The sequence below is a fragment of the Alligator sinensis genome, unplaced genomic scaffold (genome assembly GCF_000455745.1).
Source record: "Alligator sinensis unplaced genomic scaffold, ASM45574v1 scaffold366_1, whole genome shotgun sequence".
Classification (NCBI taxonomy): domain Eukaryota; kingdom Metazoa; phylum Chordata; order Crocodylia; family Alligatoridae; genus Alligator; species Alligator sinensis.
The window spans coordinates 4679652-4693721 of NW_005841851.1; the positions used below are offsets into that span (position 1 = coordinate 4679652).

General features: G+C 40.3%; 1 protein-coding gene across 18 annotated transcripts in view; it reads left to right on the forward strand.

Moving 5' to 3' along the window:
• The window catches only part of PRDM16 (PR/SET domain 16), a 459271-nt gene that overhangs the window by 118271 nt on the left and 326930 nt on the right, over positions 1–14070 (forward strand). The window lies entirely within an intron of this gene.

Sequence of the window (14070 nt, forward strand, 5' to 3'; positions counted from 1 at the left end):
GGGGGGGCTGGGGGGCTGGCAGGGGTCCTCCCATGGTCCCCTCCCCCCTTCCCCACCCCTAGTGCTTACCAGCTCCGAGTCAGCTCCAGCTCCCTGCTGCAGCCACCGGGGACTGCCCAAATCATCGAAGCTCTCTAAATCTTTTCTGAAGATTCGGAGAGCTTTGAATCAATTCAGACCTTTTAATTGGTCCCCTGATTCGATTCAGATTCGGTGATTCAGCCACCGAATTGGGCCAAATCTCCTCCAAATCGAATTGCCACCCGAAGCTTCGCACAGCCCTAATGTCTGGCACAACAAGGCCTCAATCTCGCTTGGAGGTTCTAGGCTCTACCTTAAAGCAGCTAATGTACACTATTGCCTCTTTATTTCCATAGGAGTTGTAGCATCTGAGGACAAAATTTGGCCCGTACATTTTTTAAGTGAATATACATAAACAGACTCACTTAAATCAGTACTTCTTTCTAACAAGACTAGAATTCAGCCTTCTGTAGCTCCCTCTCTGCTGTAGCTGATAATGACACCAAAAGCTAGATCCGTGTGAGGAATGCGGTTTCCTGCTCTTTTAGGTATATGCGATGTTGGCAAGAAGAAATGGAGAGTCATGAACTCAAGGCATAGCTTTTATATTAATCTTTTTAAGTTTCTCATGAGAGAGGGTTTTCCCAGGGAATGGTTCTTCCATGGGACCAGATCAGCGTTACTTTGCGTAGGCCTGGGATTATTCAGAATTGGTTCAGAAGTGAAAAATGAGGGGATTAAACAAGAAAACAAAATAAAACATCCTTATCATTTAGACAGCATTTACAATGCACAAGAAATAATCTGAAGTAACAAAATTCCATTTTCAGGTTGCTATCAGAGTGTAATTTGCTTTTGCTGAGGTCAGGGTGTGTGTGTGGGGGGGTGGGATATGGAGAGGGGAGGAAGCATTTGCATAAAAGAAAAAAAACCCTTTGTTTTAAATGCAATTTCAAACAAAACCTGAGAAAATCTTGCTCCTTTTGATAGGCATTTTAGTTCAAACTTAGCTGTGTTTTCCTCTTGACTGATAAATTACAGCTTTATTTAGATGTCAGTGTACAAATGGCAAGATAGCCGAGACAAAGGAGGGGCTTTCTCATGTTACATAAGTGGCTACCCTCAGGTAAAGCGACTCAGTTTTTCATAAATTGACCCCCTGACCTTCTAATCACTGACAAATTATCCAATGCTTTATTCTACAGTCTTCATTATGCTCTGTTATTAAACAGACTAATTTCCTTCTTATTAGGACAGCATCACTGAGATGCTGTAATAACCCTTTTCATCAACTTTTAGTGAGGGCGTAGGGAAGTGCCTAAGTGATTTGCTTTAAGTTTCAGTGTATCCCTGTGGCTTTCATGGCAGTTTTTCAGTCATTTGCTATTAGCAGAGTGGCACCATAGGCTGTCAAGTGTTGTCTTTTAGTTCTTTTTCTTTTAATGCTTTAAAAATCTTAAGGGTCCCTACGGATTAAAAGTCTTCCTACCAGGTTCCCTGGTCCCAGAAATAAGAAAACTATCTGTGTCCCATCCCCAACCTCCCATCCTCCTTACACAAGCCAAATCAGGGCCTCTTCAAGTATCCAGGCCATGGTGGCAATGTGTTTGTTAGCAATTTGGATCGATCGACTTTGCATAAGTGATCTGGTACAAACCCCCTCTCGCAGACCTGCTGTACCAGTGTGCAGTATAACCTGCATTAGAGCTGGTCATCCTGGATACCATGTTTAAATGAGAGCATGTGGACAGGTGAAACTGTGCAGCCGCTAAGATGGGTGTACACCAGTAAATGCTCGTTCTGAGTGACCTCTACTCCATTGATTGACAGAAATCTCGAGCAGCCTAGGCTCTACAGCAGACTTGAAGTCAGAAGGGAAAAGAACAGGAAGTATGTTTTGCCTAAAATAACAGAGATAAACTCATGTTGCTCACATGATAATTTTCGAAGGTTTCCCATCAGCCTTTGCACTAAAGCATTTCCAGTTTTTCAAAGGATTTATTGTTAAGCTAAAGGGATGGCTTTGGGAGAGCAAACAATTTACAGGTTTAATATTACTGTTTAGTATCCACCTCCCTCCAACACTTCATACCTAGAACCTTACTTCAGCTGGAAGGAAATCAGTGAACCAAGGCTTAAGTTTTTAGACATGAGGAGTGATTGCAGGTGTCTGACCTTTGATACCTCCAAGGGGCCTGATTGTTAGACGGTGCAGAGACACCTGTGTTCTGAAGATCTGGTCCCTGTAAGGAGGCTAATCCTGCTTTGAATTGCTAGCTTGTAATGCTTTAAAAGTGCCAAATGCTAGGACTGTGAGCAGGATCAGGCTCTTACTGTATATTACTTTAGCATTTGAATAGCTATATATGTCAATACAATGGCTCGGTACATACATTCAACAAGTCTGAAGTGGAATCACTTTAAGTTGTGTGATTTTCTGTAAGCGGCATAGTTTAGACTGGTAGCAAACAGAACAGATTCACCCTTTCTGAGGCGGGGGGTGGACAACGGATCTTAGACCAGGTTCCACCATAGATTCATAAATTTGTAGATGCTAGGGTTGGAAGGGGCCTGAACAGATCATCGAGTCTGACTCCCTGCCCTGGGCAGCAAAGAGTGCTGGGGTCAGATGATCCCACCAGATGCCTATCCAACCATTTTTAAACCAGTCTGTGTGTTGCAAACTTTGTTCTGTTCCATATATAGACCAGTTTCTGGTCACTTATACCATAAAAATGTAATGTCTGTACCTGGGCAATATTTAAAAAAAATGGGTTTGAACAGGGATCTAACTCCATATTTAAGCACAAAAGTAAAACATCCTAATTTTCAAAGGTCCCAATCACCTGAAAGTTCCCTTTGCCCTTGATAACTGATGGGTCCTCAGTACCTTCTAAAATCAAGCCACTGATTTTTGTGCTCCAGTATAGATTTAAGGGCCTAAAGTTTAGGCTTGTAAATTGACTCTTGGGCAATGTCTCACTCTGTTAATAGTGGATATATTTAAGCTCAGACAGTTCTGATAATCAATAATTACTTTAATAATATTCAATCTGCAATTTAAAATCCGGATTTAAGAGCTATTTGAGAACTTCAGGATTGCTGAAGAGTTCCTTATAAATCAAAAGCCTGATAGAAAGCACTGGCTGCTTTAAACTGTATTGTGTGCATTTCAGTAGTGCTAATACTTTGGTTTTTGGAAGCAGACATACTTTAAACATATGGATAGACTTATTAAACCCTTCTGGTTTATGGACATGTTTGAAGTTAGGCCTAGCAGAATTTACCAGACTGGGAACCTGAGTAAATAAATTAATATTCAAAATCAGAATTGGTATAGATAATGAATAGGAAAAACCAGTCCTACATTTTTTGGACAAATTATTCGCCAGTAACTCAGTTGGGTTGCAAAACTAATTACCAGTACATTAACTTAATAGTGGCAAGTGGGCACACATTTTAGTTAGTCACTGGTAGATGAAGGTAGAGGGTATTTCAGCTCTGACATCTTTTGTTGAAGGCTTTATAAAAAAAAAAAAAAATGAAATCAAAGCTGTGGTTCTGCATCATGGGAGCTATATGCAGACTGTGTTTGGTGATTAGCATCTCTTACATAAAGTACTTTCAGTTCAGGTTCACAGAATTATTTCCCTGTTATCTTTGTTGTCGATGGTATTATTGTATATAGATTTTCACAGTAGTGTTCTGTTATTTTGGAGTAAAAGGGACCTGTTGTATTGTTTAAAACGCACTTGTTCCAATTCTGAGTACTTTCCATCTGTTTTCCTTTTTCCTTCCTCTTGATATGAACAGCATTTCCTCCGCCTCTCACTCTGCTGGTGGAATGGGGAGGGAGGTTCTGTGCAGAGCCCTTCATTAGCTCTGTGTTACATGTAGATCATTGCCCAAATCCCAGCCCAGCAGCTTCTGGAAAATAAGGAGGGGATCAGGCCCTTGTTTAATTATTTCAGAGACTGTGGATAAATCATGCATGGAAGGATTTATGTAAAGGGAGCCAAAGACTTTATACCCTTTAAAAAATGTGGGTTTTACGAGCAAAATATCTCTTAGCCTAGATTAGTGGAGACCATGTTTCTGCTATCTAATAGCTGTTGGGTGGCTTATGTGATGGGTGTTTGGCCCTGGTCCAGTTCACAGTGGATGAGGGTTCACATCACACAAATCACTGTTGCCGTTAGTGTTAATTGTCCAGACAGACAGGCATTTCTTGACAGCTCCAGTGAAGAGGCCAAAGAAACTGAGGTGGGTGTGGAGAGCTGATCCCTCTTTCACTGGGAGAAGGGGGGCTTTCCAAAGTATTTCTGAGGGAGATTCCTGCGATTCACTGCGTGGGAGAGGTTTGTCCTACTCCTGTTTACGACCATTTGCAAATCCTGTTTATGCTCTGTCTGATCGGCAGATAAGCCGAGCTCCCAGGCTATTGATCACTTTCACCAGCCTTCAGTTAAATTAGGAGGAGGAAAAAAGGAAACAAATGTGAATTATTTTGCACAAAAGGATCTGGGGAGCTAACTGGCCGATAGTGATGGAGCCGGGATTATAGCCTCTCCTGACCCCCAGGCTCTCATAGCAGTTCTTATGTAACCTTGTCTTCCTCCTCAGAGCTGTATGGTGTAATAGATTTCTTTAAATTAATAATGCGTAAAAGGAGATTTACACCGCAGTGCTAAAATATTGTCTTTGCCTTTTATTCATGCATTTGTCACTGTAGTCTCTAATAGAGGTGTTCAGCAGGGGGATAAATAATGAAGAGAAAAAAATTCTGTCATAATCCAGGACCATTTGCAAATTCATCACCAATAGTCTTTTGGAAGGAAAGACAGAGGGAAATGAAAAATATGCACCCGTGCTAATATATCTCACTGATTTCCCTCTCCCATTTATTCAGAGAACCTACTTTGAGCTATGATAGAATGGGAATCCTAGAAATTGCCATTCCTTTTTTAAAGACAAGTCTGAGGCTGCTACTGAGCTCCCAAGCAACAGATCGAAAATTGGCAGTGAGCACTAAGTTAAGGTACTTAAAGTTAGGATGTAATGTACTCACCTTTCATTTTGCTGAGTAATTGGGATTTCAGATGTGTGTGAAGAACAGCAAAGGAAAGGGTCAATGATTCTTCAGCAGAGAAACCTCTATGAAAGTCTTTATTTTAATGTGCGTGGGGGGAAAAAAAAACAAATGGACTCTATATCATACAATCTACACCCCTCTATATCATTTAAAATTCTAAAAATATGTTGTGTTCATTTTATTTACGGTTAAAAATAAAGATGAATAAAAACATCCCCCCACCAGGCTGACTGGAATACGTGACCTGGCTTATCCTGAATCCCAAAATTCTATTAACTTTCAAGAAAAAAGTTGTGACTTTTAAACTACGAAAATCAGTTCTGATTGGAAATGGAAATGCCAAAAAAAGGTTCTTATTGCCATATTCGGAGATCTGTGAGACCCTGAAGTTACTTGTAATTTTTATTGGGGGGAAAAAGAATTTAGCTCCTGGGAATTTTTCAAGACTGCCTGGTTGGGTTTAGGAAGAAACTTAACATATGGTCATATTGCTGCAAATATACATGATAAGACATTTTACACCTTTCTCTGAAGCCTTTGGTACTGCTTAGGTTGCCAGGCTGGATGGTTTCTTGATTTAATGAGCTAGGCACTCCTTCAGGTCCTAGCATCTAAACTTGAACCTCTGCAGAAACAAGTAATCAGTGGCAGTGCACCATGAATGCAAGTGTTCGCTTCTCCCTGGATAGGAGCCAGGAGTATTGTTTATAATGACAATCTCTCCGAGTAAAGGAGACTCTGTGGTCTTTGCTGATGTTACTCAATGAAGGTGAGGTGATAGCACCCGATGGGGAATGATTTGGGGCATGAGAACATGAGCCCAATTTGTATATGCTAAGGCAGGAACATCTTGTATAGCACCTTGTGAACTTAACAGTATGTGGACTGGGTAGACAGGATACACTGCTCTCTGGTGATGAATTTGCAAATGGTCCTGGATCCTGTCTTTCCCTCTCCCCTGCCAAGCTGGAGCTGTGTTGAAACCAGCAACTGGAGTGAAAACAGAATGTAGTAGCACTCTGAGAAGGAGAGAGGATGAAATGTATCGTAAGATAATAAAAAAATAAACCATTAAAAGGCTCTGTTTCCTATTATCATGTGGTTTTATGTTAATGAAGTTGTTCCAGGCCTGTTTGAGTTTAACTCAAGCAGGGGAATATGAGTAATATGAAAAATATGTGGGGATGAAGACCCTGAGTTAAAAAGTCTGTGTAACATTTAATGTTTTCATTCTACATGCATTTTAGGATAAAGTAAAAAGCAACCAGAAAGTGGCAAGGAAAAGACCTGCAGCTTTTTTCTGTAGTCCTCAAATTGGTGCTTATAAATCTGTGTGCACAAAAAAAAAAAGCCTGCACAGAGTCGAGTGCATATACACAATGGACAGTTGTGCATCTGGATGCCTGCTTGTTTGTACATTTATTCTCACTTTACCTGTGAGAATAGGTTCATAAATGCTGTGAACAAACCCCAGAATTTGGAGACACTCAGTTGAGGTCAGTGCATCCTGACCACATGCATCTGCTGAGGATGAAAAGTGGCAGTTTTTTCTTTTGATAAATATTAAGTTTGCCAAAAAATGGCATTTTGATGGGGCCTGAAACCATTTGTAAATTCAGGGAGAATTTGGTGAAATGTTTTATCTGGAAAAAAAAAAGGGGGGGGGGGGGGGAAAAAATTTTAAGCCTCCTCCCTCAAAGCAAGCTGAATCATTTCAAACAATTTTAAATGTGCCTAAACATTTCATTGTGACTTTTTAAAAACCAATAATTTCTCCTTGGAAATGCCAAAATGTTTTATTTTGCCATTTTCTAATGAATCTCTTTTACTTTTTATTTTAAAATAACATTTAAAAAAATTAAAATTGACCTAACTTATAAAAAAGATAATTAAATAGGGTTAAAAACCCTGCTTGAACAAATTGATTCAGGTTGACCCCAAATGATTTTTTTCCCAGTGGTTTCATTTGGTCAAAAATCCCCAGAATTTAATATTTACATATGAGATGAATGGATTTATTTTTATGATTTTCTTTGGTTCAGCCATGAACTGAAAAATTCATTATTTGCTCAACTCTGCCTAGAATTGCGGGAAGCTGAGGCTGGGGTTAACTTGAAAGAATTGACAACCTTTATCAAAATGGAGCTAACAAAGGAGGCAGTTCACAGCTTTACCATCTGCTATTCATTCATACCTGGATTTTTTTTCTCTCTTACTCTAGCAAGTAAGGGCTGAGGGGCTCAGGCAGGAGGCATTAGTGCAGCAGTTAACCAGAAGAGAGGAGTCAAATTTGAACTGTTCACAGGTGGGTAAAATCATATAGTGAGAAGTTTGTTTCTATAGTCACTGTCTTGGTGCCATTCTGGCTGCTTGAAACACTGAGCATCTAGCCAGCCAAAGGACTTTTTACAACTAACTGTCTCCTCTGCCTTCCTGCTAGAAATAACTGGGGCAGAAAAGATGTGGTTTCTGAATCCCCTACCTCACCTTAAATGAAGATGGGATGATTTTTTGTTCTTTTGCGGAGAGAGAGCTAAGGTTTCTAAAAACAATGTATTAAAAAAAAAAAAAGCAAGGCAAAATGGCCCATTTTAATTTAAACAAGCAAATTAAATTTTGTACTCTTGTTTTATTTAACAAGAGAACACATATGAAAGCATATACATGGGTGCACGTAAGTAATGTAAGAAATGCAGAGAAGAAAAAAGATGCTTTCAGGTGAGACTAGAAATGAAATCATTTAAGAGAGGAAAGAAAGACAAGGCCTGTTACAGGAGCTCAGGAGGACAAGCAGATGGAGCAGAGTGCAAGCCCGGAGCTTGTTGAAGTTTAAAGCTGCCTTGCTTGAATGTGAACATTTGAAAGAGAGAAAAGTTATTTAATAAGAAATATACATTGAAAAGTATTCAACACTGCTCCCAAACCCATCTGGGAACAAGGAACCACACATTTGGGTCAGTTTAGTTTTCAATGATTTGTTGGAATTTTTTTCCCCTGAATTAGATAGCTTGTTTGGACTGTCTTGCGACTTTGCTGTCATTGGCTTGTGTTCAGCAAAAACCTTCTTTATGCGCTTAACTTTCAGCACATGAGTAACCCTGATCCAACCCCCACTGAAGCTGACTGAAGGAGTCATATTGAGTCCTTCAGTCATTATACACTTCAATATGCCCCTTCAGTAAGTATGCTCTTCAAGTTAACTCTGCTTGTATATGCTTAGCTGAATCAAGGCCTTCAAGGTAGATTTCCAACTTTGCAAATTTCTTCTTTTAGCAACTAAAATATTTTCTTAACCTTTTACTCTTGTGCTTGTTTAAATTTCTAGTGGCGTATCAGTCCTTTATGGGGAGATGCGTGGTATACTATGGCTAGAATGCTCTTCTATGCAGTACTTTGTTTCTATTTTGCAGTAGTCAAGTGGTTACTAGGAAAAAAAATGGTAGGGTTTATTCTTTGTGGGAGAATCTTCCGACATGTCATAGTAATGCTTGTAAGGCTTCAACAGGCTGTGTTTAACATAAATATGTCTCTTCCACAAAGAATATAGTCTCATTAGTCTGAGTTATATTGATTGCTTTCAGAAACCTAATATTTTGGAGGTGTTTTTATGAATTATGGTAGGACAAAGGTAAGAGAGAGGCTTTAATACCATGAACTTGAACCCTACTAGAATTCACACGTGTGTATGGGCTATTTTGTTCCATTTGTTTCCAGTCTTACAAACCACACTTATGAATTACATCCCGCTCACCTATCTGTCCAGTGGCATCAGTATAATAATATGTGATAAATGGGTGGGGGGTGCGGGAGGGCGATTGTTTCATCTTCAGTTTTTTGCTGTTTTAAAAAGCAATTGAACAAGAATCCTGTTTTGTCCCAGAGTAGATAAATGCTGTAACAGTTAATCAGAGGAACAAATTCTGCAATACTAGCAGCTTGGACTTCTTGGTCGTTACTCAGAATAATATCTGAAAGTGACCACGAACAAGAATTTGTTCAAATCCCACAGCTGGAGTAACTTTAGGCTATCTGTTGTTTTTTACTTTCTCTTTCAATAATAACCTGGCAAATGCAACAACATTGAGGTACCTGGCTGAGTGGATAAGATGACTGTTTTTTAAATCTGCAAATCACTTTCAGTAAGTTAACGAGTTAAGCGATATGAATCTTTGAAGTGAGTCTGGGAATTGGTAAGGCAATTAAAATGGTGAGATGGACCTTCTGGCTTGTTCCAGAAGTCCCTGGTTTCTTATTGCTCACCAGTATCTAGCGGAGTTGATTTTTAGTATGGAGGTCTCCAGCCATGTGCTTGTGCAGCGTTGAACCTGAACAGAATCAGTGGTGGTGGTAGCCCCATGTCCTCGTCTTTTGTCCTGAGACTGAAGTAGAGGTCTCCCAGCGGGATTAGATGTATAGTATATGAGTCTTAGGGTGATGATAATTTGGGACTAAAACTAATGACCCCGGCACCATCAACTAATGAGATTGCCTATAAGAGACATTGGGAGAAATGAACACTCACTTCGCTTATGGCATCACAGGTGGGTACAGAAACCTATATATAAACAAGGTTAGTAGCGCTCACATCAATGTTAGAGGTTGTAAATGGAACAAAACCACTGGGGATGGAACAATGTAAATTGGCACACAGGCGGTCACATTGGGTTGTCAACAGACCAGAGAAAATGGCAGCAGATGGAATCCTTTTTAGCCCCTGGTTATTACTGTATCCAAACCTTAGCATTAAACAAGAATATCACCTTGCCTTCTGTTTGGCTGAAATGAATTAACTGACAGGAAATCATGGATTTCCGAACCCAGATTTCCTCACAACATTCTTCCCTGGCAGTGGAGAATTAAACCGATGAAAGTGGGTAACAAGAAACAGGCCTTAAAATTATTCTGGATGGTAAAAACAAAATACCATCAACCTGTCTAGTAGCAGTCCTGCTCCTCTGGGGATGGTATTTTAGGAAAAGGCAAAATCTTTAACCCTAAGCCAGAGAGGAGAGGAGTGGTATGGCAAAGTAGCTTTGAAGTACTAGGTTACAATAGAGACAGAATGTATTATAAACAGAGGTAGTCATTTATTGCTAACTCCTCTTCAGTTCTTTTATATTAATGGCTCCTCTAAGTCCTGACAATGGCATGAGTTTTGGTACTTTGGCGTGCATGCCTCTCCTCTTGAAAAATGCTGAGTGCATTTGTAAATTTTGCGTTACACATTTTTTCCCTAATAAAGAAATATTATTTAAAAAAAACCCAAACTTTCTAAACAAATTATTGAATACCTGTCATGAGTCTATTATCTTCACCACTGTGAATGGCCTCTCTGTTGAAACTGGTGCTTTCCAGTGGGAGTTGCAGGCTGATGGTACAGAGCAGGACTGAATGAATGCGCTTCCATTGCCCTTCCATGCACAGGAAAGCAGGAACATTCAGAGTTGTTGCAATGATTTGCCATAATCCCTTCTCTCATAACACTTATGTAAGTCCCTAATTTCCATGCATTTAAATAGAAGCCGCATTTCTTCAGACTTACTCTGTACTGGGGACAGTCGAGGTGAAATTTTTTGATGTCATGTTTAGCTTTTGTAAATAACTAAATGCTACTATAATAAGGTATGTGTATTATTTACTTGGCCACCTGTACCTAATGTCATGATCACACACGTTTGAGTGACTCATTCCAGGGAGGTTTGCATTTTCAAAGCTAACCTCTGGATGTGGGTGCTTGTGGTTTTGGGTGTCCAATCTGAGACTCTTTCACGTATCGTTTGGAAGTTCAAAACTGCTTCCTAAAAAAGTGGGCTGCGGGCTGAGTGAAGTTCACGTATTGCACTGACAGTTCCTTCCAAATGGTGTTTTGTAGCCATAATTGTCTCATTCTCCAAGTACTTGGGGTGAGGTCCTGAGTGAAACTGGACACCAGATTTGAAATGCGAGGGAAGGGAGGGGGAATTTGAAACTATACTCAGCTTTGGTCGGCCATCATCCTCTATCCTGCTAACAGTGAATGGGACACGCACTCCTAAGTCAGCTAGATGCTTGAAAATGAATTTGTCCAAAGTGCTTAATGGAAATACCCCAAGGTAGAATGAAGGGCTGAGTTTATCCTTCCATCTTCTGTTGCAACCTTTGTGTCTTCCCCAATTTCTGTGTGTAGTGCACTTCAGCTTCACTGTTACTGACTATCTAATTTCTCTCTTTTTTTCTGCCTCAGCAGCTTAAAAAAAATCCTTTCTTTCCTAGCCCTGTGGCTGTGCTCTCCTTTCCTCTGCTCGTGTCCCAGAGCCGTGCTCGGGTCAGCAGCAAGCTAACGCTTTTGTCAGCGTGATTAATAGCGCTGTGGATTGTCGTTAATTCACTGGCTAATGACTGCAACTCTGGCCGCTCTTGGAGTAATCGGGTGATGTATGTGGGGAGCGCACACCTCATGGCAGAGGTGAAAATCATTTCGACAAGTCAAATATTGTCACAGGGAACAAATGGCTCTCCCTGTTAATAAAAATTAATGAATTTTTTTTACCGCTGGCCTGCTAAATGAAGCCGTAGAGTGACTGAGCGAAGGGGACAAGCTCGGTGGAATTAAGCACTTTATTTGATGGTTAAAACTATAAACATCTTTATTATGGTTGTGATAGGATGTGGCAAGTGTTGGGGATTTTGTTTGTGCTCCAAAGCGGTTTGCTCAAATGCACGCTCATTTTTTACAAGTGGGGGTGTGTGCAGCGTGTGTGTATGTGCACGTGGGAGCAAACAGCAAGTAAAAAAGACTTGAATTACTGTGAAGAAGCAAAGGCAGGATAATAGCGAGAGTCACCTTCAAGCACATTCTGAGTGCCACCCCCTCTCTGCCTGGAGTAAACTGTGAAGTATTCAGTTTCCTATCTTCCACCATCCCAAAATATCCAGCCGGCTCTATAGCACTCGCTTTTGCCCACCCAAGTCCTCTATAGCTCTTCCTCTTTGCACTGGAGGCCAGCATTCAGTGATGTCTGCCTGCTCTCCCTGGGTGAGTTGCAGCCTTTCCTATAGGCATGTTGGCTTCAGAAGCTACTGCAGTGTATGGGTGTGGATCAGCTCCCAGTTAGATGTAGAAAGTAGTGAGCCCAGAGCAGCTGCCAGCCACTTGTTGTCATCTCCTTACCTGAAGCAGACACGGGTGTTTATTTGTCAACAAGCCCCTTACCTGTCAATACTGGGCAGAAAAGAGAAGAGCTGCTTCACCTTTTCCAAAGACCTTTTTCTTATTCTGTCCAAAGCTGCTTACTGTTTTGAGCTAGTCTATGCCCCGGATCTGTTCAGGACTGCATTGGTAACATTCAGAGGGTGACAAAACTGCAGCCAGGCTTCCAAATGTAGCTCATAGAGCAGTGTAGTGCATGTTCTCTTCAATGGGGAAGTGCAGTTCATGAAAACTTAGGATCCTATAGAAACTTGTAGACTTGGATGCTTCAACTGTTGGTCCATTGCTTTCGGGAACCTGTAGTGTCCCCATTAGTGGCATTTCCGTTATAAAGCTCAGGGCAGCTGTAATAGAGCCCTTTTATATACACTAGGCTCAACCTATATTCTCCTGTTAAGGGGGATTTGAAAATTGTAGTGCAAAATAGAAAGCAGAACCCACACAACCCTGCTGGAAAGCCGTATTCATTTTATCAAATATTTATAAAAAGCTCTAAAAAGAGATTATGCCATTTTAAAGAGCCTTGAAGGGGAAGAAGAAAGACCTGTAGTGAGATCTCCCACTTCAAAGCTTTCACATAGTTGGCTGCCAACAAGAGCAGAAAAACTGAGGGACTGGAGAAGGAAAACAAGGGGGAAACCCTAAAAAAATACCCAAACGTTTCGCTGGACTGAATATTATGTACCCAGGTGCACTTTCCAGTCCATAGGGCACAGCAGTGATCCCGCAGCATTTTGTGTTTTCCTCTGTTCTTGAGGAAAGGTTATTTTATGTGATGCATCCATTCAATTTCCTTCAAGGAATTCCTGAAAGTGAGGTTTTTTTTTTCTATCTCTTTCTCTCTCTCCCCTCTAGTTAAAAAAACCAGCTATATTTAAAAAAAAAAAAAAAAAAAAAAAGGGAAAAAAAATGAAAACATCTTAACAACAAGGATGAGGCATCATCTCAAATTAAGTGAAGAAACTGCATTGTTTTTGGTTGTGGTTTTTTTGTATAGTCTTGGGTAGAAATGTTATTTATACGCAAGCCCCCCAAATTGTCGTATCAAGGCCAATTAACTCAAAATGAGCCTACAAGAAAACCAGAAGCATTTTGAAAGTCACGTAGAGTCAACCAATTGGGTATTAATGAAAATGTATAACCTGCAAATCTTTTTAAAGTGTTGCAGGGTGGAGCAGACTCTCATTGTATCAGTTGCTGGAACTATTGAGTACTGTGTTACTGAGGAGGAAACATGGAAAAAGATCCTGGCTGGTTTTGATCATTAAAGATCCCGTTAGGGCCTTAACTCCAGTGTCCTGAGCAATAGTATAAATGGGATATTGGCTAATCCTGTATTATCTAACTTAATTTCTACTTCAGAGTCAACTGAATATGGTGTCCTTCATTTCTGTCTTTAACTATTGAGCAGTGTTAACTGTGTGTCAGTAAAAGATCCTAAATTTCACTCCAGAGGTAACTCCATTTCTGAGATGCTAGAAGTGAGCTATATAATGGCTTACACTTGTAAAGCATTCTGGGGTCTCTGAAGATGACAGGTGCTGTGTACATGCAAAGTAATTGTGCTCCTTGTTAGAGTTATTGCTTTCAAATTTTTCTTTCGATACTGCACTCAGAAATGTTCTGGCATGTGTGCATTAGTCCTATTTTTTGGCTAAAAAATGAGGTATAGAGTCTGTCACAATCCAGTCCTAAGGGTGCATTAGCAAGTGGTGTGACTGGAAAACAACGACTCGTATCATGCAAGAAGCAACAATAAACTATTAGG